The 26,288-nt window shown below is 44.3% G+C and overlaps 1 long non-coding RNA gene across 5 annotated transcripts in view; it reads right to left on the bottom strand.

The window, feature by feature from the left end:
• LOC125484552 overlaps positions 1–22,372 on the bottom strand; it is a 105,557-nt gene extending 83,185 nt beyond the window's left edge. The window contains exons 1-4 of one of the 5 annotated variants that reach the window (XR_007263380.1): positions 21,617–22,370; positions 17,899–18,061; positions 17,601–17,790; positions 1,886–2,412 (exon numbers count right to left, since the gene is read on the bottom strand). This is a non-coding gene — a long non-coding RNA (uncharacterized LOC125484552). The other 4 variants (XR_007263379.1, XR_007263382.1, XR_007263381.1 and 1 more) reach the window with 4 other exon arrangements.
• Between the last annotated feature and the right edge of the window lie 3,916 nt (positions 22,373–26,288).

Genomic DNA, 26,288 nt, shown 5'->3' with positions numbered 1-26,288 from the left:
CAAATACCAGTCTTCAGACAATTCTATTCACTCCAAGTGATGTCAAGAAGCATTTGGAGGTACTGGATACTGCAAAGGCTATGGGCCCTGACAACATTCCAGTAATAGTACCACTGACTTACTTTCCAGAACTTGCTGATTCTCTAGCCAAGTGATTAATTGATTGATTATACTTTGGTACATGTGACAAAAAAAAATGAAAAGCTTTGTTTATGAGCAGTACAGGCAGATCATAGTAAACAAGGATGTGCAGATCAAAAAAACTTAGAGGCATACAGGTTACAGTGCACTTTCCATCTGCCTGATGGAAGAGGTTGTAGGAGATCATTATTGGGGTATGATGGGTCTCTGATGATGTTGGCAGCCTTTCCATGGTAGCAAATTGTATAAATGGTGTGCATGGATGGAATGTTGGCTTCGTGACATTCCGGGCTGTGCATACCACCTTCTATAGCTTCTTATGGTCCTGGGCAGAGCAGTTGTCATACCAGGTCGTTATGCACCAGGACAGTATGCTTTCAATGGTCATCTGTAGAAGGTGGTGAGGGTCCTTATGGACAGGCCAAAATTTCCTGAAACGCCTGAGGAAGAACAGGCGGTGTTGTGCCGTCTTGACTGTCGTATCTACATGGGAAGTCCAGAACAGGTTATCGGTTATCATCACTCGAAGGTACTTGACTGTCTCTAACCTCTCAACCTCAGTTCTACCGACATAGTTAGGGGCTCCTCCTTTCTTTCTGAAGTTGATGTTCTCCTCCTTTCTTTCTGAAGTTGATGATCAGTTCTTTAGTTTTGGCAATGTTGAGAGAGAAATTGTTTTCATTGCACCATGTCACCAAGCCCTCTATCACCCTTCTATATTTTGACTCATCATTGTTAGATTCCTTCCAACTATGGTGGTGTCATCAGTGAACTTTTGGATGGCGTTCATTCAGAATTTCATAACACAGTCGTGTGTGTACGGGGAGTACAGTAGGGGGCTGATGACACACCTTTGGGGGTCTCCAGTGTTGAGTGTTATTGTGGAGTAGGTGCAGTTACCTATCTTCACTGATTGCAGTCTGTGGGTCAGAAATCTGAGGATCCAGTTGCAGAGGACAGAGCCAAGACCAAGGTCATGGAGTTTTGAGATCAGTCTGGAAGGGACAATGGTGTTGAAGACGGACCTATAGTCAATGAGCAGGAGTCTGACGTAGGTGCCTTTGTTGTTCTGATGTTCCAGAGATGAGTGCAGGGATAGGGATCTGGCATCCACTGTGGTCCTGCTACATCATAGGCAAATTGTAGGGGATCAAGGCAGGCTGGGAGACTGGAGTTGATGTGGACCATGACCAGTCTCTGGAAGCACTTCACGATTTTTGAGGTCAGAGCCACTGAGCGATAGTCATTAAGACACTTTGCAAGTGCTTTCTCAGGTAGGGGGATGATGGTGGTGTTCTTGAAGCAGGTGAGGACTTTGGCTTGTAGGAGGGAGGGTTTGAAGATGTCGGTGAATACCGCCGCCAGTTGGCCTGCATGGGATCTGAGTGCTCAGCCAGGGACACCAGCTGGGCCTGTTGCTTTCCTTGAGTTTACTCCCAGGAAGACCAATTTAACATCCACAGTGGTGATGGAGGGAATAGGAGTGTCTGGCGCTCTCAGGGGCAGGCATCATTGCACCACTGGAATTCTGCTTGAACTGAGCATAGAAAGTATTGAGAGTGTCAGGGAGGGACGTGTCTTTGTCCACTATCTTGCTCTGCTTCATTTTGTATCCCATAATGTTGTTTAGGCCTTGTCACAAGTGGTGGGAGTCTGTTTGGTAGTTTTGGGCCTCTAACTTGGTCCGGTACTGCCTCTTGGCATCCCTGATAGCTTTGCGGAGGTCATATCTGGACTTCTTGTATTGGTCTGGGTCACCCAAATTGAATGCTATACATCTGGTCTTCAGTAGGGAGAGGATTTCCTGGTTCATCCTAGGTTTATGGTTGGGGAACACTCAGATTGACTTTTTCGTGCGCAGTTCTTCAAGGATTTGATGATGAAGTCCACGACAGTGGTGACGTACTCATCTAGGTTTTCTGCTGAATAGTTGAACGTGGTCCAGTCCACAGATTACAAACAGTCCTGGAGACAGTCTTCCACAGCCTTGGACCAGCATCGTACTTCCTTTTGTAAAGGAACCTCCTGTTTGACCTCCTGCTTGTAAGCTAGGAGGAGGAACAAAGCGCTGTGATCTGTTTATTCCGAAGTGCAAGCGGGGGATGGAGCAGTAGGCATCTTTGATGGTTGTGATCCAGAATGTTCGGTTCTCTGTTGGGGCAGGAGATGAGTTGATGGCACTTTGGCAGCACCATCGAGGTTGGATTGTTCTTCCAGCACAGTTACAATACTGGCATCTGCCCGAAATGTGAAAAATTGTCAAGGTAGGTCCTGTATACACAAAATCGCAGCCAGCCAATTACCACCTCAGTCTATCCCTGATCATCACGTAAGAGACAGAAAGTTTCATCAACAGTGGTATCAAGCAGCACCTGCTTGCTGTAACCTGCTCAGTAATGCCCAGTTTAGTCCTAGTTCTGTGGATATTATCAACAAACAGATACAAATATCTTTGACATGGATATAAGGTTTAGCATGTACCTCCATTTCAATTGATCACGATATTAAAACACAACACATCCAAATAGATTTGTACTTTACACATTGATGTATCTTTTCTTCCATCTCATTCTTCATTTTCTAAAAGACCATGGACAAATCTAGCCATAAAATGATGCAAGAGGAACAATGGGTTCAATTTAATTTAGAAGACAGAATTAAACGAAGACCCAGAGCAGCAGATTGGGAAAGAGACAAAATATTTGATTTGATTTATTAATTGTCACAATTTTTTTGTTACAAAATACAGTGAAAAGTGTTATATAGTGTCAGCACTCTCCAGTACCATCTTAAAACACAGAAAAATAAATCAAAACATACAGTCCTTCTTGTTAAGTGCTGTAGGATTGAGCAAATATCCCCAATGTTTAGAGTACTTGACAAAATCCTGCAGTTTCCTATAAATTAAAGTACTGGACAAAACTGGACTTTCAAAACTTTTAAAAGAGAAGGGGATGGCTGGACTGAGTTTTGTGGGAAATACACAACACAATTAGCAGAACGGAAATTGCTGTCTAGGACAATTGTTCAGCATGGAATCTTAATTTACACCTCCTCTGTAACAGGACAATCGAACAAAATCAATAGACCATAGGCCAGAGATAGTAGGAACTGCAGATACTGGAGAATCTGAGACAACAAGGTGTAGAGCTGGATGAATACAGCAGGCCAAGCAGCATCAGAGAAGCAGGAAAGCTGACGTTTCGGGCCTAGACCCTTCTTCAGAAATGGGGGAGGGGAAGGGGATTCTGAAATAAATAGGGAGAGAGAGGGAGGCGGATAGAGGATGGATAGAGGAGAAGATAGGTGGAGATGAGACAGACAGGTCAAAGAGGCGGAGATGGAGCCAGTAAAGGTGAGTGTAGGTGGGGAGTTATGGAGGGGATAGGTCAGTCCAGGGAGGACGAACAGGTCGAAGGGGCGGGATGAGGCTAGTAGGTAGGAGATGGGGGTGGGACGAGGGGATGGGGCGAGGAAGGACAGGTTAGGGAGGCGGGGACAAGCTGGGCTGGTTTTGGGATGCGGTTGGGGGAGGGCAGATTTTGAAGCTTGTGAAGTCCACATTGATACCATTGGGCTGCAGGGTTCCCAAGCGAAATATGAGGTGCTGTTCCTGCAAACTTCGGATGACATCGTTGTGGTGCTGCAGGAGGCCCAGATTGGACATGTCGTCTAAGGATTGGGAGGGGGAATTGAAAAGGTTCATGACTGGGAGGTGCAGTTGTTTGTTGCGAACTGAGCGTAGGTGTTCTGCAAAGCAGTCCCCAAGCCTCCGCTTGGTTTCCCCAATGTAGAGGAGGCCACATCGGGAACAGCGGATTCAGTATACCACATTAGCAGATGTGCAGGTGAACATCTGTTTGATGTGGAAGGTCTTCTTGGCACCTGGGATGGGGGTGAGGGGGGAGGTGTAGGGGCAGGTGTAGCACTTCCTGTGGTTGCGGGGAAAAGTCCGGGTGTGGTGGGGCTGGAGGGGAATGTGGAGCGGACAAGGGAGTCACAGAGAGAGTGATCCCTCTGGAAAGCAGATAAGGGTGGGGAGGGAAAAATGTCTTTGGTGGTGGGGTCAGATTGCAGATGGCGGAAGTGTCGGAGGATGATGCGTTGGATCCGGAGGTTGGTGGGGTGATACGTGAGGACGAGGGGGATTCTGTTTTGGTTGTTATTGCGGGAAATGCGGGAGACGCGGTCGAGAGAGTTCTCCACCACTGGGGGGCGGGGGGGGAGGGGGGGGGGGAGTTGCGGTCCTTGAAAAACGAGGACATCTGAGATGTTCGGGAGTTGAATGCCTCATCCTGGGAGCAGATACGGCGGAGGCGAAGGAATTGGGAATGGGGATGGCATTTTTGCAGGAAGGTGGGTGGAGGAGGTGTATTCAAGGTAGCTGTGGGAGTCAGTAGGCTTGAAATGGATATCAGTTTCCAGGTGGTTGCCAGAGATGGAAACAGAGAGGTCCAGGAAGGAGAGAGAGGTATCAGAGATGGTCCAGGTCAACTTAATGTTGGGGTGGAAGGTGTTGGTGAAGTGGATGAACTGTTCAAGCTCCTTGTGGGAGCACGAGGCAGCGCCAATACAGTCATCGATGTAACGGAGGAAGAGGGATTGTTCCACGTAACCTACAAAGAGGCAGGCACAGGTTGGGCCCATGCGGGTACCCATGGCCAGCCCCTTTGTCTGTAGGAAGTGGGAGGAATTGAAAGAGCAGTTGTTAAGGGTGAGGACGAGTTCAGCTAAGCAGATGAGGGTGTCAGTGGAGGGGGGCTGGTCGGGCCTGCAGGACAGGAAGAAGCGGAGGGCCTTTAGGCCATCTGCACGGGGAATGCAAGTGTATAGGGACTGGACGTCCGTGGCAAAGATGAGGTGTTAGGGACTGGGGAATTGGAAGTTTTGGAGGAGGTGGAGGGCATGGTGGGGAGTTGCTGGACCAAGGGGGAGAAAATGGAGTCGAGATGAGTAGAGATGAGTTCAGTGGGGCAGGCGCAGGTAGAGACAATGGGTCGACCAGGGCAGTCAGGTTTGTGGATTTTGGGAAGGAGATAGAAACTGGCGGTGCGGGGTTGGGGAACGATGAGGCTGGAGGCTGTGGGTGGGAGGTCACCTGAAGTGATGAGGTTGAGGATGGTTTGGGAGATGATGTTTTGGTGGTCGGGGGCGGGGTCATGATCAAGGGGGCGGTAGGAGGAGGTGTCAGAGAGCTGGTGTCTGGTCTCGGCGATGTAGAGGTCAGTGCGCCATACTACAACTGCGCCTCCCTTGTCCGCGGGTTTTATGGTGAGGTTGGGATTGGAGCGGAGGGCTACACGTTCTGTGGGTGAGAAGGGTGGAAAGGTTGAGCAATTGATGTCTCGACTGCAGTTGGAGATGAAGAGGTCGATGGAGGGTAGGAGGCCTTGGGATGGTGTCCAGGAGAAGGGGGTGTGTTGGAGGTGGGAGAAGGAGTCAGTAGAGGGAGGGTTGGTATTCGTTGATGTTACGGTGGAGGGGGATAAAGGTGAGCCCTTTACTGAGGACTGACTGTTCGTCCTCAGTAAGGGGGAGGTCTGGGGGGATGGTGAAGACCCGGCAGGGCTGGGTGCTATTGTCTCCTCTGGAGCTGCTGGCTGTGGAGACGGTGGGCGGAGCGACGTCAGGCGGTGGGCGGAGCGACGTCAGGCGGTGGGCGGAGCAGTATACTGCATCCGCTGCTCCAGTTGTGGCCTCCTATACCTCAGGGAAACCAAGCGGAGGCTTGGGGACCGCTTTGCGGAACACCTACGCTTGGTTCGCAACAAACAACTGCACCTCCCAGTCATGAACCTTTTCAACTCCCCCTCCCACTCCTTAGACGACATGTCCATCCTGGGCCTCCTGCAGCGCCACAACGATGTCACCCGAAGGTTGCAGGAACAGCACCTGATATTTCGCTTGGGAACCCTGCAGCCCAATGGTATCAATGTGGACTTCACAAGCTTCAAAATCTGCCCTCCCCCAACCGCATCCCCAAACCAGCCCAGCTTGTCCCCGCCTCCCTAACCTGTCCTTCCTCCCACCTATCCCCTCCTCCCACCTCAAGCCCCACCCCCATCTCCTACCTACTAGCCTCATCCCAGCCCCTTGACCTGTCTGTCCTCCCTGGACTGACCTATCCCCTCCATAACTCCCCACCTACACTCACCTTTACTGGCTCCACCCCCACCTCTTTGACCTGTCTGTCTCCTCTCCGCCTATCTTCTCCTCTATCCATCTTCTATCTGCCTCCCCTCTCTACCTATTTATTTCGGAATCCCCTTCCCCTTCCCCATTTCTGAAGAAGGGTCTAGGCCCGAAACGTCAGCTTTCCTGCTCCTCTGATGCTGCTTGGCCTGCTGTGTTCATCCAGCTCTCCACCTTGTTATCTCAGACGATAGCCCAGGACAACCTTTACATTTTGAGCTGCACAGCTCAGGCAGTATCGGGCCTACAGATGCACCAGGCATTCAACCTCAATCAAAACCCATTCACACATACTGGAACAATCACAAAACCAATTAACTTCAGAAGTGCACCAAAGCACAATTGAAAATCACCGATTTGGCTCGGAGATAAGGAGCCACAGTCAGTATATGTTGCCAGCCCTGACCTCAATTGGGCAATTATCTGAACAAGGGTTTCCAAACACAGACCTTTTCCAAACCAAGAGCACCAATGGCAAGAACCTGAAAAACTGATCACAACCATCAGAAATAAAGGCTGGCAATCTGAGGCAACAACCAACTCGACTAACAGCACATGTCCTCAGATATAACCTGAGGTGATAACCAGGCTTGCCAAAGCAGCTGAAAGTAAAGAAAACCAGACACATCTCCAGCAGATCCAATACACATCTAACCGCATTAGTGGACTCAACCCAAACTGAAAAAATCTATGCAGTCCGAAGTCTTTGTCTAGGCTCCAGGCTCAGCAAGCTTGAACAGCCAAGCACACTTCAAAACCGCCTTGAGTGGTGAGCATAATCCCTGGATCCCTAAAATTCTGACCTAGCTGGTAGGGAAAGGAAGGCAGGTGGTGCTGGTGCATTGGGATGGGTAGGAATTCTGATTAAAAGTCTGAAATTAAACACTGTTTATTATTGGTAATTTGATTAATAGTGTATTTAAGGTACCACTGTTCTCCTGCATATTAATTATGTTAATTTCCTTGATTTATTGCATGACCTATCATCATGCATTATAATTACCTTTTGTAACTTGCATAAATACAGAGGTGCTTTAACTTTAAAACATCTATCTACTGCCTCTTCATTTTGCATCCACAGGCATACGTCCAGGGTCCAGAACCAGGGATCTGTGTGCAATTTGAACCACATAGAGATCAGAAGATAACCGATTGTAAACCAGAACCTTACAGTGCTCTGCCATGGGCCTTGACTATGAGTCTTTGGCGAGACACAAGTCCCCTTGACCGTGCCACCGCCACTGGAATAAAAATCACCATTCTTCGGTGCTATCTCACCTCCACCAATGTTCCTGCCACTAGGAGTCCTCACTGGACCTTCACTAATGCAAACACTACTGACGTCAGGTTCCACACCATCCCAAACGCAACCCACCACTGCCACGAGTCTGCATCGTGCCTACCTCACCGATGCAGACATGGTAGGGTCTTGTACTAGGCGCAAACTCACCTCTGCCACCAAATACATGAATCTGCGCTGGACATAGATGCTGCCAGGAACTCAAACGCGCCTCCGCCGCAGCAGTTATGAGTCAGCTCTAGGACCACCTTGTCGATGCACCCATAGTGACTATTAATGACAATTGTTTATTCATGGTAAGCTGAGCAAAGGACAACACTGAAATCTGAATGGCATTCATCTTGTTTGCATAAGTAGAATATGTGATTCAGAATATTCAGGGATAAAATATGTGCCATTTGGCTCTGTTTGCCATGGTGTAACGATGAGTGCGCTGGTTCCTGAACCCTGTGATCCGAGTTCAAATCTTGGTGTAGCCTTCTTCCTGGTGAAGTGAGTGATGAGCCTTGGAAAGTCTTGTTTCAAATAAAAAAAGAGGTGGCACAGTGGCTCACACTGCTGCCTCACAGTGCCAGGGACCCGGGTTTGATTCCACCCTCGGGCGACTGTCTGTGTGGAGTTTGCACATTCTCCTCGTGTCTGCGTGGGTTTCCTCCCACAGTCCAAAGATGTGCAGGGTAGGTGGATTGGCCGTGCTAAATTGCCCATAGTGTTCAGGGGTGTGTCGATTAAGTGGGTTATGGGGGATGGTTCTGGGTGGGATGCTCCAAGGGTCGGTGTGGACTTCTTGGGCCGAAAGGCCTGTTTCCACACTATAGGGATTCTATGTGGTTCCAGCTAGATGAATTGGAGGGTTAGTAGTGTCAGGCAGAAAGAACATTGTTGACAAGGTTATGCTCCCAGTTGGAGGAGAAGAAGTGAAAAGAAATATGCCATGACCATAACGGAAAAAAGGAAACAAGAAAACTTAAAACTGAAGTGTATTTTGGAGTGTATGGTACAAACCAATGTATATCCTGCCTGTTTGTAATTCAACATCAACAATGCTAAGCACATATCTATTTTTTGTTTGAATAAGTTTCCAAAGTAACTATGCATTACAGCCTTAGAAGGTTTAATTGAACTTCTGATCCTATCTCTTGTTATTACTTCTACTGTTACTGGTAGCATCATTACTTAATCTTAGTTGAAAATCTGAAATTGCATGCTGCAAATGTAACTTGCAATACAGTGAAGAGTTTGCTCTTAACAAATACAAAGGAGGAAGTAAAATGGACTGAAAAAGTCCCGACTTCTCCAGGAAGCTGATCATTAGGTTAGGTTTCATTCCATCTCAGTGGGACACACACTGATCTTTCAGTAGAATTGAGAGCAGAAAAAGATGACACTCTGTTCATCAAATACAATCACAGAATAAATTGTTTTGGGTAAACCGAGTGCCAGTTTTGCTGTGTGAATTCCCACTTTGACTTGGAGATAATTACATTCTTTATTGCTTACTCAACAACTTTTCCCATGAAATGCAAACTTTGCAGAAATATTCACTTCTGCCCACAGTGCTCCATCTCATTTTGGCTTTTACTTTTGAAGCAATTAATTTCCATGGGAAGAAGTTGTTTTTATAGATTGCAATATTTCAATCCTAATCACAATGGCTATGTAATGTAGGGAAGATGTTCTAGTACTATGAGAATTCACTTTTATTTATATCTGTTAATAGCACTGCTGAGAAAGAAGCATACAAAATCTGTAACTGAAAGGGACAATTACACTAAGTTATTAATTACCAATAATGTCAGTGTCAAATAGTATAGGGGTGGGCTGCGCTCTGGATGGCTACACATGATTCCTCAGTGGCAACATACCAATCTTTTCTAGCATACTCATATGATTAGTGTTAGTCAATTTAATATGCAATACTTACAGACAGTATAAAAGCAACTAGAAAGCTCTATGAGTCTCTCAGAGGAACTTTATACATTAGTAACAGGATTGCATAAGCAAAGCCTGTGAAGGATGTCACCAACCTCTTCTAGGCCAAGTAATCATTCAAGGCAGAGAGAATGTAAATGCAGTAATTGAAAATTTCTAATTTGAGGTAGGGGGCAAGATTGATATCTGGAATGAATGGGGATCATTTGGCTGGACAGTTGGTTTGTGTTACAGAGTGATCCCAACAGTGTGGGTTCAATTTCTGCACTGGCTCAGGTTGCCAATCCTAACTTCTCAATCTCTCCCCTTGCTTGAGGTCTGGTGACTCAAGTTAAACAACCACCACCAGCTGTCTCTCTCTAATGGGAGAGGGCAGCCCCAGCATTCTCTGGAACTTTACTCCACCTGCAATGAACAAGTTACCTTATGAGGAGAGACTGGACTGACTGAATTTGTCTTCACAAGAGCTTAGCAGAAGCTAAGTGATTTGATTGAATTATTTAAGATTATGAAACTTCTCGGTAGAGTGGATGTGGAAAGGATGTTTACCCTTTTGGGTGAATCCAGGATGAAGGGGCATTGTTTTAAAGTCTGGGGTCATCCTTTTAGTACAGAAGTGTGGGGAACATTTTTTTTTTCCTCTGAGGGTTGTCCAACATTGTAACTCTGCCTAAGAAGGAAAATGTAGGAGAGGTTATTGAACACATTTTAAGATGAAAAGGTAGATTCTTATTAGTCGAGGGATTCAAAGATTATCATAGGGAGATTGAAATGTGGAATTCAGGACACAAACAGATCAGCCATGGCCTTTCCAAATGGCACAGTGGGCTTCAAGGGCAATGGCCTACTTAGACTTCTAACTCGTATGTTTGTAGAAAGAGATAGAAAATTTCTTTTACAAATTTGCTCACTGACACCATTTGGGGTTCCGCCAGACCCAGTTAGCTCTTGACGTCATTACAACCTTGATTCCAACAAACACAAAAGAGCTGTATTCCAGAGGTGAGGTGAGGTGACTGTCCTTGACATCAAAACTGCATTTGATGGTGCAGTATTGAGGAATCCTAGCAAAACTGGAGTCAATGGGAATCAGGGATAATCTTCTACTGATTTGAATCATACTTACACGAAGATGGTTGTGGTTTTTGAAGGTCAGTCTCCAGGACATCTCTGCAGGAGTACTCAGAGTCGTGTCCAATGCCCAACGGCGGCATGGTGGCTCAGTGGTTAGCACTGCTGCCTCACAGCACCAGGGACCCGGGTTCAATTCCACCCTCTAGTAACTGCCTATGTGGAGTTTGTACATTGTCCCTGTGTCTGCGTGGGTTTCCTCCCACAGTCCAAAGGTGTGTAGGCGAGGTGGATTGGTCAGGCTAAATTGCCCATCGTGTCCAGGGATGTTTGGGTTAGACACAGGGAAATGCAGGGGTATGGGAATTAGTCAGGGTGGGATGCTGTTTGGAGGGGCGGTGTGGACTTGTTGGGCCGAATGACCTGTTTCCACAGTGTAGGGATTCTATGATTTAGCCATCTTCAGTTGCTTCTTAATGACCTTCTCTCCATAATAAAGGTTAGAAGTGGGGAAGTTCAGTGATGATTGCATGATATTCAGCATTTTTGTGACTCCTCAGATTCTGAAGTGGTCCAAGTCATTTCAACAAGATCTGGACAACATCCAGATTTCGGCTGACAAGTGGCATGTAACATTTGCACCACACAAATGCCAGGCAATGACCGTCACCAATAACAGACAATGAAACATCACCCCTCAAAGTTTAATAGAATTATCTTCATTGAAACCCCCACTACCAACATCCTATGCATTACCGTTGACCATAAATTGAACTGGACCAGCCACAAAAATTCAGTGGGTACAAGAGTAGGTCAGAGGCTAGGAATTCTGTGGTGAGTAACCCATCTTTTGTCTTCTCATTGACTGTTCACCATCTACAAGTCACAAAGTTGAGTGTGATGGAATAATCATCATTTGCCTGGATGGGTGCAGCTCCAACGGCACTCAAGGATTTTGATGTCATCCAGCATAAAGCAACCCACTTAATTGGCAGCATATCCACAAACTTTCACTTCCTCCACTACCGACATTCAGTAGAAGCAGTGTGTACCAACTACAAGATGCATTGAAGAAATTAATCAAAGCACCTTCCAAAATCACTTTCCAAACCATGACCATATCCAACTAGAAGGACAAGGGCAACAGATACAAGGGAACATCACCTATAACTTCCCCTTCAAGTCACACATCATCATCTTGACTTGGAATGGTACCACTGTATCTTCACTGTCACTGAGTCAAAATCCTGGAACTCCTTTTAGTCAGCATTGTAAATATACCCAACCAAATGGGCTGCAGAGGTTCAAAAGGCAACTATCTTCTCAATGTCAACGAGGGATGAGCACTAAAAACTAGCCCAGCCAGTGACCCTCACATTCTCTGAAGAATATTTCATGTATGTGTGTATAAATTTATTATTTTCTATACTCCACAGTGCACACAAAGTCTGCATTGTCATGTCTCCTTCACTGGTGGACAGTAATAGTTTAAGTAAGTGAAAGATGTGATTGAAGTAACATCATGCAAACAGATGAAGAAACTGATATTGCATATAGAGACCAGTTTCAGCTTTGTATAATTGATAGCAATCTTGCCTGAGTCATTCAACTGATTTTAGACTAGGCAACTCTAGGACTTGAAAACAGACTCTGAAAATCCACATTTGCACTTTTGTTGTTGCTTAGTTCTGTCAACTGGTCACAACTAACACTTCCAGTGATTAATGCTGTTCACATCACCAGATCTTACAGGGTGAATGCATTTAAATAGATTCCAGGGGTCCAGAGCATGATTTTCTGACAGTGCAGAAACAAACCAAAAGGTTGGAAAGGCCTGTGTTGGCGCTTTTAAAATCCTGCAGCAAATTAAGATGGCAGTAGGTTTTTGGGGAATACAGAAAGTAAGTGGTGTCTTCTGTTGGGTGTTCCATGTACAGACTTCAAGAATGTTGAAGTGCTGTCGGCATAATACTTCATCATAGCCTCTACCTTGTACTATGACTGACTCACAGGGATGCCATCATAGAAAGTTGAACATAGAACAGTACAGCACAGGAACAGGCTCTTCAACCCATGATGTTGTGTTGAACATGACGCTAAATGAAACTAATCCCTTCTTCCCGCCCTTGGTCCATACCTCTTCATTCCTTACATATTCATGTGTTTATCTAAAAGTTCCCTAAATACCCTTATCATATCTGCTGCTGAGATGGCATTCCAGAGTCTTACCACACTCTGTGTAAATAACGTGCCCCTCACATCTCCTTTCAAATATCCCCCCCTCACTTTAAATGCATGCCTCCGCATATTAAACATTTCAACTCTGGGAAAAAGATTCTGACTATCAACCCTATTTACGTATCTCAAATTTTATACACATTTATCAAGCTCCCTTCAGCCTCTGCTGCTCGAGAAAAAACAATCCCAGTTTTTCTAGCCACTCCTTATATCTCATATCCTCTAATCCAGGCAGCATCCTACTAAATCTCTTCTGCACTCTCTCTAAAGCCTCTGTATCCTTCCTGTACTATGACGAGAAATGAACGCAATGCTCTAAATGTGGCCTAACCAAAGTCTTATAAAGATGCGATATGACATCCTGACACTTGTATTCAATTCCCCGACCAATAAAGGCAAGCATGCCATATGCCTTCTTTACCACCCTATCTACTTGTGTGGCCACTTTCAGGGAGCTATGGGCTTGAAGCCCAAGATGCCTCTGTACATCAATGCTGGTCAGAGTCCTGCCATTAACCGTATACTTTTCCTTACCATTTGATCTCCCAAAAAGTGTAGCATCTCACATTTGTCCGCATTAAACTCCATCTGCCATTTCTCCGCCCATATCTGCAACTGATCTATACCCCACTGTACCTTTGACAACCTTCTACGCTATCCACAACTCCACCGATCTTTACATTGTCTGCAAACTTACTAACCCACTCATCTACATTTTCATCCAAGTCATTAATATATATCACAACAGCAGAGGTCCCTGTGGAACACCACTAGTCACAGGCCTTCCAGTCTGAAAAATGTCCTTCCACCATTACCCACTGCCTCCTATGAGCAAGCCAATTCTGAATCCATGCGGCCAAGTCACCATGGATCCCATCCATCTTAATCTTCTGGATGAGACTATCATGAGGGACCTTGTTGAAAGCCTTACTAAAATCAGTGTAAACAACATCCACTGCTCTACGTCATCGATCACCCTCATCACCTCCTCGAAAAATTCAGTCATGTTATCAAGACATGACATGACCTGCCCTGCACAAAGACGTGCTGACTGTCCCTAATTAGGCCATGCTTTTCTAAATGTGTGTAAATCCTATCGCTGAGGATTCTCTCCAAAAGCTTCCCAGCTACCAATGTGAGACTCTCTGGTCTATAGTTTCCTGAATTATCCCTACTTCCCTTCTAGAACAGAGGAACAACATTAGCTACTTGCCAGTCTTCTACCATCTTTTCAGTGGGTAATGAGGATACAAAGATCTTGGTCAAGGCCCCAGTAATCTCCTATATTACGTCTCTCAATAACCTGGGTAGTTACCATTGGGCCCTGGTGACCTATCCACCTTAATGCTCTTCAAGAGATCCAACACCACTTTTTTCCCCTCGATCTCAAAATGCCCTGGCATATTAACATGCTCCACACAAATCTCATTATCCTCCATATCACAGAAAGTTGAACATAGAACAGTACAGCACAGGAACAGGCTCTTCAACCCATGATGTTGTGTTGAACATGACTGGGTAGCAACGTCCTCACTATCCTTGTTCATATCTGTCTTAAAACTTAATGAGTTGTGATCACTATTTCCAAAATGCTGTCCCACAGAAAGGTCAGTCACCTGGCCAGGCTCATTAGCCAATACAAGGTCAGTATGGCTCGTCCTAAAGTTGGACTATCCACATATCATTTCAAGAAGCCTTCTTGGATGCAGCTAACAAATTCTGCACCATCCAAGTCTCTTGCTCTAAGGGAGTCCCAGTCAATATTGGGAAGTTAAAGTCACTCACTATGACAACTCTGTTTTTATTGCATCTTTCCATAATCTGCCTACATATTTGCTCCTCAATGTCTCAGTGGCTTTTGGGAAGACTGATCAAACTGATTTCATCTATCTTATTTTTGAGCTCTACCCATTTTGCCTCAGTTGACAAGCCCTCCAGTATGCCCTCACTGAGTGCAGATGTAATATTTTTCCCTGATTAATATGCAATTCCTGTACGTCTTTTCCCTTTCTCTCTATCTCATCTGAAACAATGATAACCTGGAATGTTGAGCAGCCAGTCCTGTCCCTCTCTCAACCAAGTCTCTGTAATGGCTATAACATCATAGTCCCATGCACTGATCCAGGCTCTAAGCTCATCTGCCTTACTTATAATACTCCTTCCATTGAAATAAACACACTTCAGCCCATTGGTACTATTGTGTTCATTTATCTGTCTCTGCCTGTCCTTTCTTTCTGATTTACTGGTCCTAACATCTACCTTCCCCTCAATCCCTCGACTTGCTGACTTGGTGACCTGCTGCTCTGGTTCCCAGCCCCGCGCCACTAGTTTCAACCCTCCCGAGTAGGGTTTGTGAACCTCCTTGCAAGGACATTGGTTCCCTTCCAGCTTAGGTGCAACATAAGAACATAAGAACTAGGAGCAGGAGTAGGCTGTCCGGCCCTTTGAGCCTGCTCCGCCATTCAATAAGATCATGGCTGATCTTTTCGTGGACTCAGATCCACTTACCTGCATTCTCACTGTATCCCTTAATTCCTTTATTGTTCAAAAAAAACTACCTTATCTTTAAAAACGTTTACTGAAGTAGCGTCAACTATTTCACTGGGCAAGGAATTCCATAGATTAACAACCCCCTGGGTGAAGAAGTTCCTTCTCAATTCAGTCCTAAATCTGCTCCCTCTAATCTTGAGGCTATGCCCTCTTGTCCTAGCTTCACCTGCCAGTGGAAACATCCTCTCTACTTCTATCTTATCTATTCCCTTCATAATTTTATATGTTTCTATAAGATCCCCCCTCAATCTTCTGAATTCCAACGAATATAATCCCAATCTACTCAGTCTCTCCTCATAAGCTAACCCCCTCAGCTCCGGAATCAACCTAGTGAACCTCCTTTGCACCTCCTCCAGTGCCAGGACATCCTTTCTCAAGTAAGGAGACCAAAACTGCACACAGTACTCCAGGTGTGGCCTCACCAGCACCTTGTACAGCTGCAACATAACCTCTCTGCTTTTAATCTCAATCCCTTTAGCAATGAAGGACAAAATTCAATTTGCTTTTCTAATTACTTGTTGTACCTGCAGACCTACCTTCTGTGATTCATGCACAAGGACACCCAGATCCCTCTGCATAGCAGCATGCTGCAACTTTTTACCATTCAAGTAATAATCCTTTTTACTATTACTCCTACCAAAACGTATGACTTCACATTTATTTACATTGTATTCCATCTGCCAGACCTTTGCCCACTCACTCAATGTATCTATGTTCCTCTGCAAAGTTTCACAGTCCTCTGCACACTTTGCTCTGCCACTCATCTTAGTGTTATCTGCAAACTTTGACACCCTACACATGGTCCCCAACTCCAAATCATCTATATAAATTGTAAATAATTGCGGTCCCAACACCAATCCCTGAGGCACACCACTAGTCATTGACTGCCAGCTAGAATAGCACTCATTTATCCCCACTCTTTGCTTCCTGTTAGTCAACTAATCCTCTATCCATGCTAATACTTTACCCTTAACGCCATGCATTCTTATCTTATGCAGTAGCCTCTTGTGTGGCGCCTTGTCGAAGGCCTTTTGGAAATCTAGGTACACCACATCCACTGGCTCCCCTATGAACTGGCAACCTGTCCCTCTTGTACAAGTCACCCCTGCCCCAGAAGAGGTCTCAGTGATCCAAGAACCTGAAACACTGCCCTCTGCGCCAGCTCCTTAGCCATGTATTTTTCTGCTCTATCTTTCTATTCTAGTCTCACTAGCATGTGGCACTGGCAGTAACCCAGAGATTACTACCCTCGAGGCCCTGCTTTTCAGCCTCTTTCCTAACTCCTTGTACTCACTCTACAGGATCTCATCTCTCTTTCTTCCTATGTAGTTAGTACCAACATGCACCACAACCTCTGGCTACTCACCCACCCCCTTAAGAATTTCATGCAACCGCTCAGAGACACCCTTAACCTTGGCACCAGGGAGGCACCACACCAGCCTGGAGTCTCAAAGGCATTTCTGTGGCTGCCTATCTGTGCCCCTAACTAGCAAGTCTCCTACCACTATCACTTGCACAACCCTGCTCTACAGCATAGCCAGTTGTGATGTCACAAGCCTGCTGCTGTTATATTCCCCTGAAATGCCATCCCCTCCAACAGTATCCAAAATGGTATGCTTGTTAGAGAAGGGAATAGCCACAGAAGATGCCTGCACACCTGCCTGCCTGTCCTGGCGGTCAACCATCTACCTGACTGAACCTGTGGTTTAACCACTTCCCTGTAACTAGTGTCTATCACATGGTCTGTCCCCTATATATCCCTCAGTGTGTCCAACTGCCGCTCCAACTGAACAACTCGGTCTGGGAGGAGCTTCAGCTGGTCATGCTTCCTGCAGATATAGTCGTCAAGAACGTTAGCCTGCTCCCTGATCTCCCACATCTGGCAGAAGCACACCACTGCCCTAACTGCCATCTCTACCCTTTTACACACAAAAGATAAAAGGAATTTTACCTTGCTTGCCTTGCTCACTGAAGCCCAGTATTCACCTAAGGCCACGCATATACCAATTAGCTGCCCTAACTGGTCACTTACATTACAATGCAATCTTTACAAACAGACCAAATATCCTCTAGGCTACAACAAACCTCCTAACAGTTTCTCCTTTTTTTATTATTGGTTTGAAGAGGAGGGAAGCACAGAAACACACAGTAATGTAATGTAATGCTTGGGGCTTACCATTCCTTGACACTAAGTTCTTCCTCACTCCACTGACTGGTCGTGATGACTGAGCTGGCTTTTCCCAGAATGCTCCTCAGCAAAGTCTCTCAGCCATCCTCCATCAGGAAAAAGACATCAGGAAGATGAGAGCCAGAATCTCTTAGGTGCTGATGCTCCTCTATTGGGTTTTACAGAGGAAAGGTGGCCACTGGAAATCATCAAAAACACAAAATATTTTGATACATTTAAGAAGAAGGTAGTCAACCATGAGGGAGAATTAAGTAGTTAATTATGACAGTAGATTTTAGGTCCCTACCTATGAGCCAGAAACTTCATGCAGTCAGAACATGGCCAAAAATGTTAATTGTCAACCTGCAAATCCTTCCAATAAGCCTTTGGTAGGTGGGAACAATGGGACAAGCTCCTGGTCAGGCATACTTGCTTGCCATGTGAAAAATTGGTCTTGGGTGCTCCAGGTCCTGTAAGTAAGAGAACAAAACAAAAATACAGCCCTCTAGTCCTCATCAGTACCCTCAGCAACCACAGATACCCACCCCATGCTCCAATATATTAATTCAAACTAGCTCATTCCATCACACCCTCCCCATGCACCCCTCATACTTACCATGACAAACTATACTATCTCTATCCATTCATATCTCCCCTCAACCCCTCCAAGCCAATGTATGCTACTCTATTCAGCTCTATGGCCCCTAGTACACTCGATACCAACATAATCCCCTGTACCCACTCATGGCTGATTACAGGTCAGATAAGAATCTTACTTTCCAACATATTCTACAACCAGCACCCTTTGCCCTTCTGTGCCCATGACAGTTTGCACCATGTGCATACTTTAGGAGCCATCCTGAGATGAAGAAGTTCTAAAGCAATTTTTGAATAATACCATTCAAATACCCCACTTATTAGCAGTTTCCAAGTGCAACGTTATATTTAAATGGATTATCTCAAATTCTTTAATTGACATTCCACATAATGGTGTTTCAATGTATCGGTTGAATTTTGCACAATCCGTAAAAGCAGAAAGGACTGTGGTTGCTATAATCAGGAATATTAGCAGAAGTTGCTAGAAAAGATCAGCAGGTCTGGCATTATGTGTGAAAAAAAATCAGAGCTAACAATTCAGGTCTGGTGTTCCAAGGAACAGTCTCTGGACCCGAAATGTTAACTCTGATTTTTGTTCAAGATGCTGCTATACCTGTTGAGCTTTTCCAGCAACTTCTGTTTTTGCACAATCCATGTTCACTTATTGACAACAGCAATGCTTGGGAGTTATCTAGCTGTGAACATACATCCACAAACATGCAAGATGCTATGATATCACAGTGTGGAGCTGGAGGAACGCCAGTAGGCCAGTTAGCAGTAGTCCAGGCAGCATCAGAGGAGCAGGAAAGTTGACGTTTCATGTCGGGACCCTTCTTCAGAAGTGCTTCAAGATGCTATGAATCTTTAAATACCACTACTATGATAATTTATTTGATCATAAGACTTAATTTCACATAACTGCATTTCAGTAACTCACATACAAAAGGGGAAAATAAGTCACAGCCAACCGACATTTTAAATCTTTTCCTTGAATGTCAGTAATAGTCTGGAAACAAAGTGGAATCCACACTCTCTTTGAGTCACCGTGTATTTTCTGCCACTTTTAATTACAAGAGTATTTGCAAAAATAATACCAAGCCAATTACTTCTCCTGAGTTGACTCCATAGAGATTTAAGTCCTAGAAGAGCCCCAATTACTAATGAAAAGGACGCAAATAATGCAAACAGAATAAGCACTATGAAAATTGTCCACTGGCTGAATTTGTGAGCAACAACCTCAAGGAGTGACAGTATTTAGTATAGAGAGGTCAAATGAGTTGCAGCAAATAACTAATTGAGGGAGGCTTAATCCACAGGACCCCATGATTACCCCATGAAGAAAAATTTGCTTTATAAATGTTAAGCAAAAGTATGAACTATTCTGTTAAATGAGGAACTACATATAGATGCAAGGTTAGCAGAATAAAATGACAGTGTGCATTCATTTTGCATGTTTATAAATTGCTGGGAATTGCTGCTTTTCCGATAGCTTAATTTTGCAAAGGTATAAAAGCCACAGAAGAAAGGCCTAGTTCAAAATTAAATTCTTCATGAGTTCCCCTTCCAAAAGGCAATACTGATGCATGATCTCCTGCACAAAGAGGGCAAGGAGGCAGCTCCCAAGTTAAACCCCATGCTGTTGGCATCCACCTAACTGTCCATCTAGCCAATGGCTCCATCCGGATTTCCCAAGGACTTTGAATCACTGTGACGACATACACCTTTTCATGCAAAGTGGAATCTGGAATTTTAACTAGTAGAAGTTCTGATTTCCATTCCATCACATGGCTGACCAAGAATTTCTCATGTTGTACGAGTATGTTGGAAGGATTTACAGTCTTACACTCCACTTGTCTGGCTATATTATGTTAGCACCTTCCTTGGCCATTATGTGTTATAGAATCATAGCCTCTTTCTGTACTGTAGGGATTCCATTTGGCCCATTGCGTCTGCACTGAGCCTCCGCCGAAGCGCATCCCACACAGACCACACTCCCAATCTATCCCAGTAACCCTGCATGGAGTAACACCTTAATTTACATAAGCATTTCCGCAAATATGAGTTGATTTTTCATGACTAACGCCCCTGAAATAGTACTGGGGATGTGAGGGAGTAGGCATTTTCCTTCAGACTTTTGTAGGTGTTCATGCACGAGGCTCAAGCCACATTTTAAGTCTTGAATTGGGATTTGAACCTGGAACTTCTTGTTCAGTGATGCTACCATCATAAATTGAAATTCTTAATTTTATATTAAAAATGGAAATGTTGCTTTTTGCCATCATTTGGGTTGAATAAAATAGATAACCTAGCGCAACTCTCTATAGGACATTCAATATATAGATTTTTCTTTTGCTTTATTCTCTGCAGTGATTAAATAAAAACCTTCTAACTTGCTAGAGCTCCATGCTCCAACTGTAGCTCACACTGAAAGGGATACCTCGTGGTAGTTCAAAACTGCAGAGTGACAGACTGACAATGTAAATGACTCTACTCAATTAGGCAAATAAAAATTTGCCTTTGTAAGCCAAAATTGAAGCACAGTTGTCCACACATTCAATGGATTATAATTCAAGTTGTTACATCTCTCACAATGTGTCTTTTGTTTAACCAGTGTTTCTGGGACTGTGGGAATCAGGCGACATTTTGTATTCAATCCCTCAAAGGGCAACAACTTAAGTGAACAGTCACATAGCACTAGAAGTTATATAACCAAAACAATAATTGAGATACTGCAAGAAGAATGTGAGTTTATTTTCACTTTACTAGTTTTCAGAGGAGTAATTGACGGTTTGGATTCTAATTTTAAATCCTGTTTAAACATTAAAGTACAATACAAGTCGTTCTAAATTTAGCACACTTTCTTAACACAGGTACTTTCTGTTACAGAGCACTAATTTATCAATTTCAGCTTCAGTGCAGAGTAGCTCTGCTTCATTGTTAAGTTTATAAAGTGTGATCCAGTTTTCCAGGACAAAACTGACTCAGAAATAAGTGAGACTAAATTTTTTTTAATAGTTACAATAGTTCAGAGAGCAACTACATCTTACGAGGCATCTCAATCTTCTGCACTCTGGTGTTAGGGTAGGTATTGCTCACGATTCATGTGAACTTACACAAGTGTGAAGTCATTCAAAAACTAAGGGCTCAATTTTTAGGCTCCAATGGGAGGCCTTTGAAGGCTTTTTGCCTAGATACCTGGAGGCAGCCCTTTTGTGGAAAACAAAAGGTGAAATAACTCCATGAAGGCCGGTATTTAGTCGCCAGGTCACCCTTTACTTACATGATACATTTTACTGACCCTGTTAGCACAGAGCCAGCTCCTAGAGTGAACACAACCCCTGCCAGTCCTGTTTATATTTTCAGCCAATACTCCGATTGGACCAGGTTAATGGCCCAAATCAGTGAATTTCATATTCTATGAGATCTACCTCACTGATAAGATGGTGCAAGCTGACAAGTGTTGCAAGATTACAGCAAAATGGAATGCTCCAGCCGGAACTTGTCTGCTCCACCCATTCTTCTTTTTCTTCCTCCTAGTGCTTCTTTCTTTCTCCTTTTTTCTCTTCAATTCCTGACCTCCGGAGATGATTCTCAGTCTCCGGCGACGACTTCCGGCTTCCGGCAAGCGAGGATTCCGGGCCTCTGGTGAGCGACGAGATGATTTCCGTCCTCCAGCAACGATTCCCAGCGGCTTCCTGGTGGGGTATGGTGTCCTTCTGGTCTGGAGTAGTAGCCTCTCAATGTGGTGTAGTGATCTCCCGGCGTCCCGCTGTGGCCTCCTGACATTAGTGTTGGCGTGGCGGCCTTCCAGCGCAGCATGATGACCGCCCAACCTGCGTAGCGACCTCCTGTAGGTGCCTCCCGATGTACCTTCCTGAAGTGGTATCTTGGCATTGCATGTTGCCAGCCTGGAGTGGGGCCAGGGCCCCATGCTCATTGGCAGCTAGGTGCCAGTGTCATCTGCTGTATTGAGCTTTTAGCTATGTAAAACTGATATTTTATTTTTATATTGTCTAAACTCTTGAGCTGTGTCTAGATACTTTTGTATCTAAGTCAGTACAGTAATTAGCAACATATTAAATTTTCACTATTTTCATTGGGTATATGTAATAATAAAGTCTGTTCTGTTCTGTTCCGTTCCGTTCCATCATCGCAATTACTTCAAACGGCAGCTAAGGCAGGCTTTCAGGCCGTCACCACCTGCCCGACTTTAGCTGGAGGCACAGGCCACCCAATAAAGGCATTCCCTCCACAGTGGGGAGCTGCTATAAAAAGGATTTATTTGTTTTTGTAAAAGTGGAGAAAAGGGAGCATGGAAGTGGTCCCTCTCTCTCAATTACCTAAAACACTAACATGCTGCTTCTTCAGTGCTAGAGGTCCTCCAGCTTCAAGAAACATTTAGCCAACCTTAATAGAACAGAAGGTCCAATATCTTGCTACTAATTAACTAACTGAGTGAGAATCACTGCTGGCTCACTGTTTCTCCACAGTCATGGGCTTCTGACTCCCATTTGACGCTGATATCAAGTTTCACGCTTGCCACAGGCATGCCTCACACTTATCTCGATCCAGATAAATTAATATAAAGTGAAACAAGGTAATGAAATACGAATTAAGCTGAAGCACATACCAAAGGTTATCATTTATTGTTGATATTTAGTTGGAGAAAATGGGATTCTTAATTCACTAAGAAAGTTGGTGTAACTCCATTGGTCAACATATAATACACTCCACTGCTATACAGCATGTTCCCAAAACTGGCAATTTACTTGCAAATCATTTAATCTTCCAGCTAGAACTTATTTATCAATTGTACACAATGATAATATCAATTGTCACAATTGTACTGGAAAAAAAAATTAAAATTTAGACCAAAAGTTTAATACAGCTGAGAAAATTAGCAGATTTTGAGGGGTGGCACGGTGGCTCAGTTGTTAGCATTGCTGCCTCAGTGCCAGGGACCTGGGTTCAATTCCACCCTGGGGTGACTGTCTGTGTGGAGTTTGCACATTCTCCTAGCGTCTGCGTGAGTTTCCTCCGGGTGCTTCGGTTTCTTCCCACAGTTCAAAGATGTGCAGGCTGGGTGGATTGGCCATGCTAAATTGCCTGTAGTGTTTGGGGATATGTAGATTAAGTGGGTTATAGGGGGATGCGTCTGGAGGGGATGCTATCAAGGTCAGTGTGGACTTGTTGGTCTAAAGAGCCTGTTTCCACACTGTAGGGATTTAATGATTCTAGATTCCTTTCTGCTAATGGCAATCTGCTTCTGTTGAAAAGGGTCTGATGAAGGGTCTGATGAAGGGTCTAGGCCTGAAACGTCAGCCTCTCTGCTCCTATGATGCTGCTTGGCCTGCTGTGTTCATCCAGCCCTGCACCTTGTTGTCTCGGATTCACCAGCATCTGCAGTTCCAACTATCTCTGCTTCTGTTGAATCTAGTTTGAAATAATTATTATCTTCATAAAGGTTTCTTCCAGTGAATTGAAACATAATTAATAACAGAAATTAAGACATCACATAATCAGGGTTCTTCACCTCAATGATATCCTTAGATGCAACATGTAAAATGATTTCCAGGTTTCATAACATGAAAAAATACAATTGCATTAAATTAAGAATCTTTGAATGACACCCTATTAGATGTTGCATTAAAAAGCAGTTGACAGTTTACTACTGTAGATAGCATCAATTAATCCTGTTCACTTGTAACATTTAGCTACTTGTGTAGGAAAATTGAGATTGCACTTAATGATGGCAACCATAAATTGAAATTCTCCCTTCATTGTACCACAAGACTTTGAACCATCATGGTAGTTCAGTACAAAGCAGGTTCTCAGAAGCCCCAACAAGAACATGACCCCATGCTTGCTGTAAAATAAAACGAGTTTTAGGAAATGCCAGAAGGGAAAAATGTTTACTGGTGCTAATATTGCCCTTGTGCCTATGCTGGTGTTCTGCACGACAATGTGTCAAATGCGCTGTCCATAAGCGCGCTGTCCATAAGCGCTCAGTCTCACAGATGCTAACAGATGAGACAGAGACATGCAGACAAATATGTAATTTGGCATTGTGGCTGATCTGCGGGATAAACAAGACGTTGTAGGTGCTGCTCACCAACTTTTTTGTTGCATGCACCACACTGCCAGCAGTACAGATACACTGAGAGAAATTCAGCTACCATTAAAAATACCCAGAAAGAAGGTTCAGCTAAGATGAGATGGCTTGGAACAGCAACTCAAGTAGACCCAGAGGATTGATCTTAGTGTTGTGCTTGTTAATTTTCTTCCAGACACTCAGATTTCTTTTTTAAAAATGTACATTAAGAGGAGGGATGAGTGCCTGGTGAATAGAAAATGGTTTCCATCTACAGACAGTATCATGCTTAATACAGCTATACCGTGAGCTGCTAAAAGAGCACAGAGTTCCATTTTATGAGGCAAATATCCAACAACTGAGTAAGTAGTAATAAACTAGCAAACAACAATACAGAATTCAGAAGTAGAAGTATGACCGTAGGAATTTATTACAAGTTGCTGTTTTTTAAATTTAAAATGGTCCGAAGAGGATTTTACGATCACATCAAAAGTCTTTATTTCATAATCCAATGAAAACGAAATACTGCCTCATATTTACTCAATTTAAAGATGATAAAGAATATACACATATCAGAGATAGTAAGAACTGCTGATACTGGAGTCAGAGATAACAGTGTGGAGCTGGAGGAGCACAGCAGGCCAGGCAGCGTCAGAGGAGCAGGAAAGTTGACATTTTGGGTTGGGACCCTTCTTCAGAAATGGGGGAGGAGGAAGGGAGCTCTGAAATAAAGAGAGAGAGAGAGGAGGGGTGGGGCTGGAGAAGGTGGAAGGGATGGTGATAGGTGGCACACACCTATCACCATCCCACCTACCTTTCCCATGCCCACCCCTTCTCTATTTATTTCAGAGCTCTCTTCCCTCTCTCCCATTTCTGAAGGGTCCCGACCCGAAACATCAACTTTCCTGTTTCTCTGATACTGCCTGGCCCGCTGTGCTCCTCAAGCCCCACACTGTTATCTCTATATACTTATATATTGTTTTTCAACAAGAGCTCCTCCAGCTCTTACATTGTCCCAAAGCATTTTAAAAGCCTAACCAAACCATTTTAAAGTACAGTGTTATAGGCAAACACGCACATAAATGACTTGATTGCACGTCTTGATTGAGAGGTTGAGTAGATTAGGATTATTTACATTAGAAAGACGGAGGTTGAGGGGGGACCTGATTGAGGTCTACAAAATCATGAGGTATAGACAGAGTGGATAGCAAGAAGCTTTTTCCCCCCAGAGTGGGGGACTCAATTACTAGGGGTCACGATTTCAAGGTGAGAGGGAAAAAGTTTAAGGGAGATATGCATGGAAAGTTCCTTATGCAGAGGGTGGTGGGTGCCTGGAATGCATTGCCAGCGCAGGTGGTAGAGACGGGCACGATAGCATCATTTAAGATGTATCCAGACAGATACATGAATGGGCAGGGAGCAGAGGGATACAGATCCTTGGAAAATAGGCGACAGGTTTAGATAGAGGATCTGGATCGGCGCAGGCTTGGAGGGCCGAAGGGCCTGTTCCTGTGCTGTAATTTTCTTTGATCTTTGTTCTTTATAACATCAGGGGAGTTCTATTGTGCTTCTTTGAACATGGCCATAGATCTTTTATATCGAATTAAAAAGGAAGACAGACTTTGGTTTCATGTCTCACCTAAAAGATGGCAACTTTGACAGGGCAGCACTCTGCCAGCGTGTTTCTGCATTTATGTGTAAACCTAGATTATGTAATCGGCTGTGGAATGGAACTTGAAACAGCAACTAGAGACATCGTTATACCTTCATTGATATCTGTATCTTTCACAATTTCAGCATGCACAAAAGCAATTTCCAGCCAGTGGCTGGAACACCCACAATGCACAAAAAAGTTAATAAGTTTAAAAATAAGAGAGAGTGTCTAGTACAGGCAGTATAAGTCTATGCAATTTAAAAGTTGTTAGGGAGTCTTGAAATATTATACTTTTAAGCTGAGGCCACACTCGTTTAATTGTTGGCTAGTAGCTTCAGCAGTGGTGGAGAATTTA

The sequence above is a fragment of the Rhincodon typus genome, chromosome 12 (genome assembly GCF_021869965.1).
Source record: "Rhincodon typus isolate 14 chromosome 12, sRhiTyp1.1, whole genome shotgun sequence".
NCBI classification, from domain to species: Eukaryota; Metazoa; Chordata; class Chondrichthyes; order Orectolobiformes; family Rhincodontidae; genus Rhincodon; species Rhincodon typus.
The sequence above is the reverse complement of the archived record's forward strand: the minus strand, read 5'-3'. Positions and strand labels throughout refer to the sequence as shown.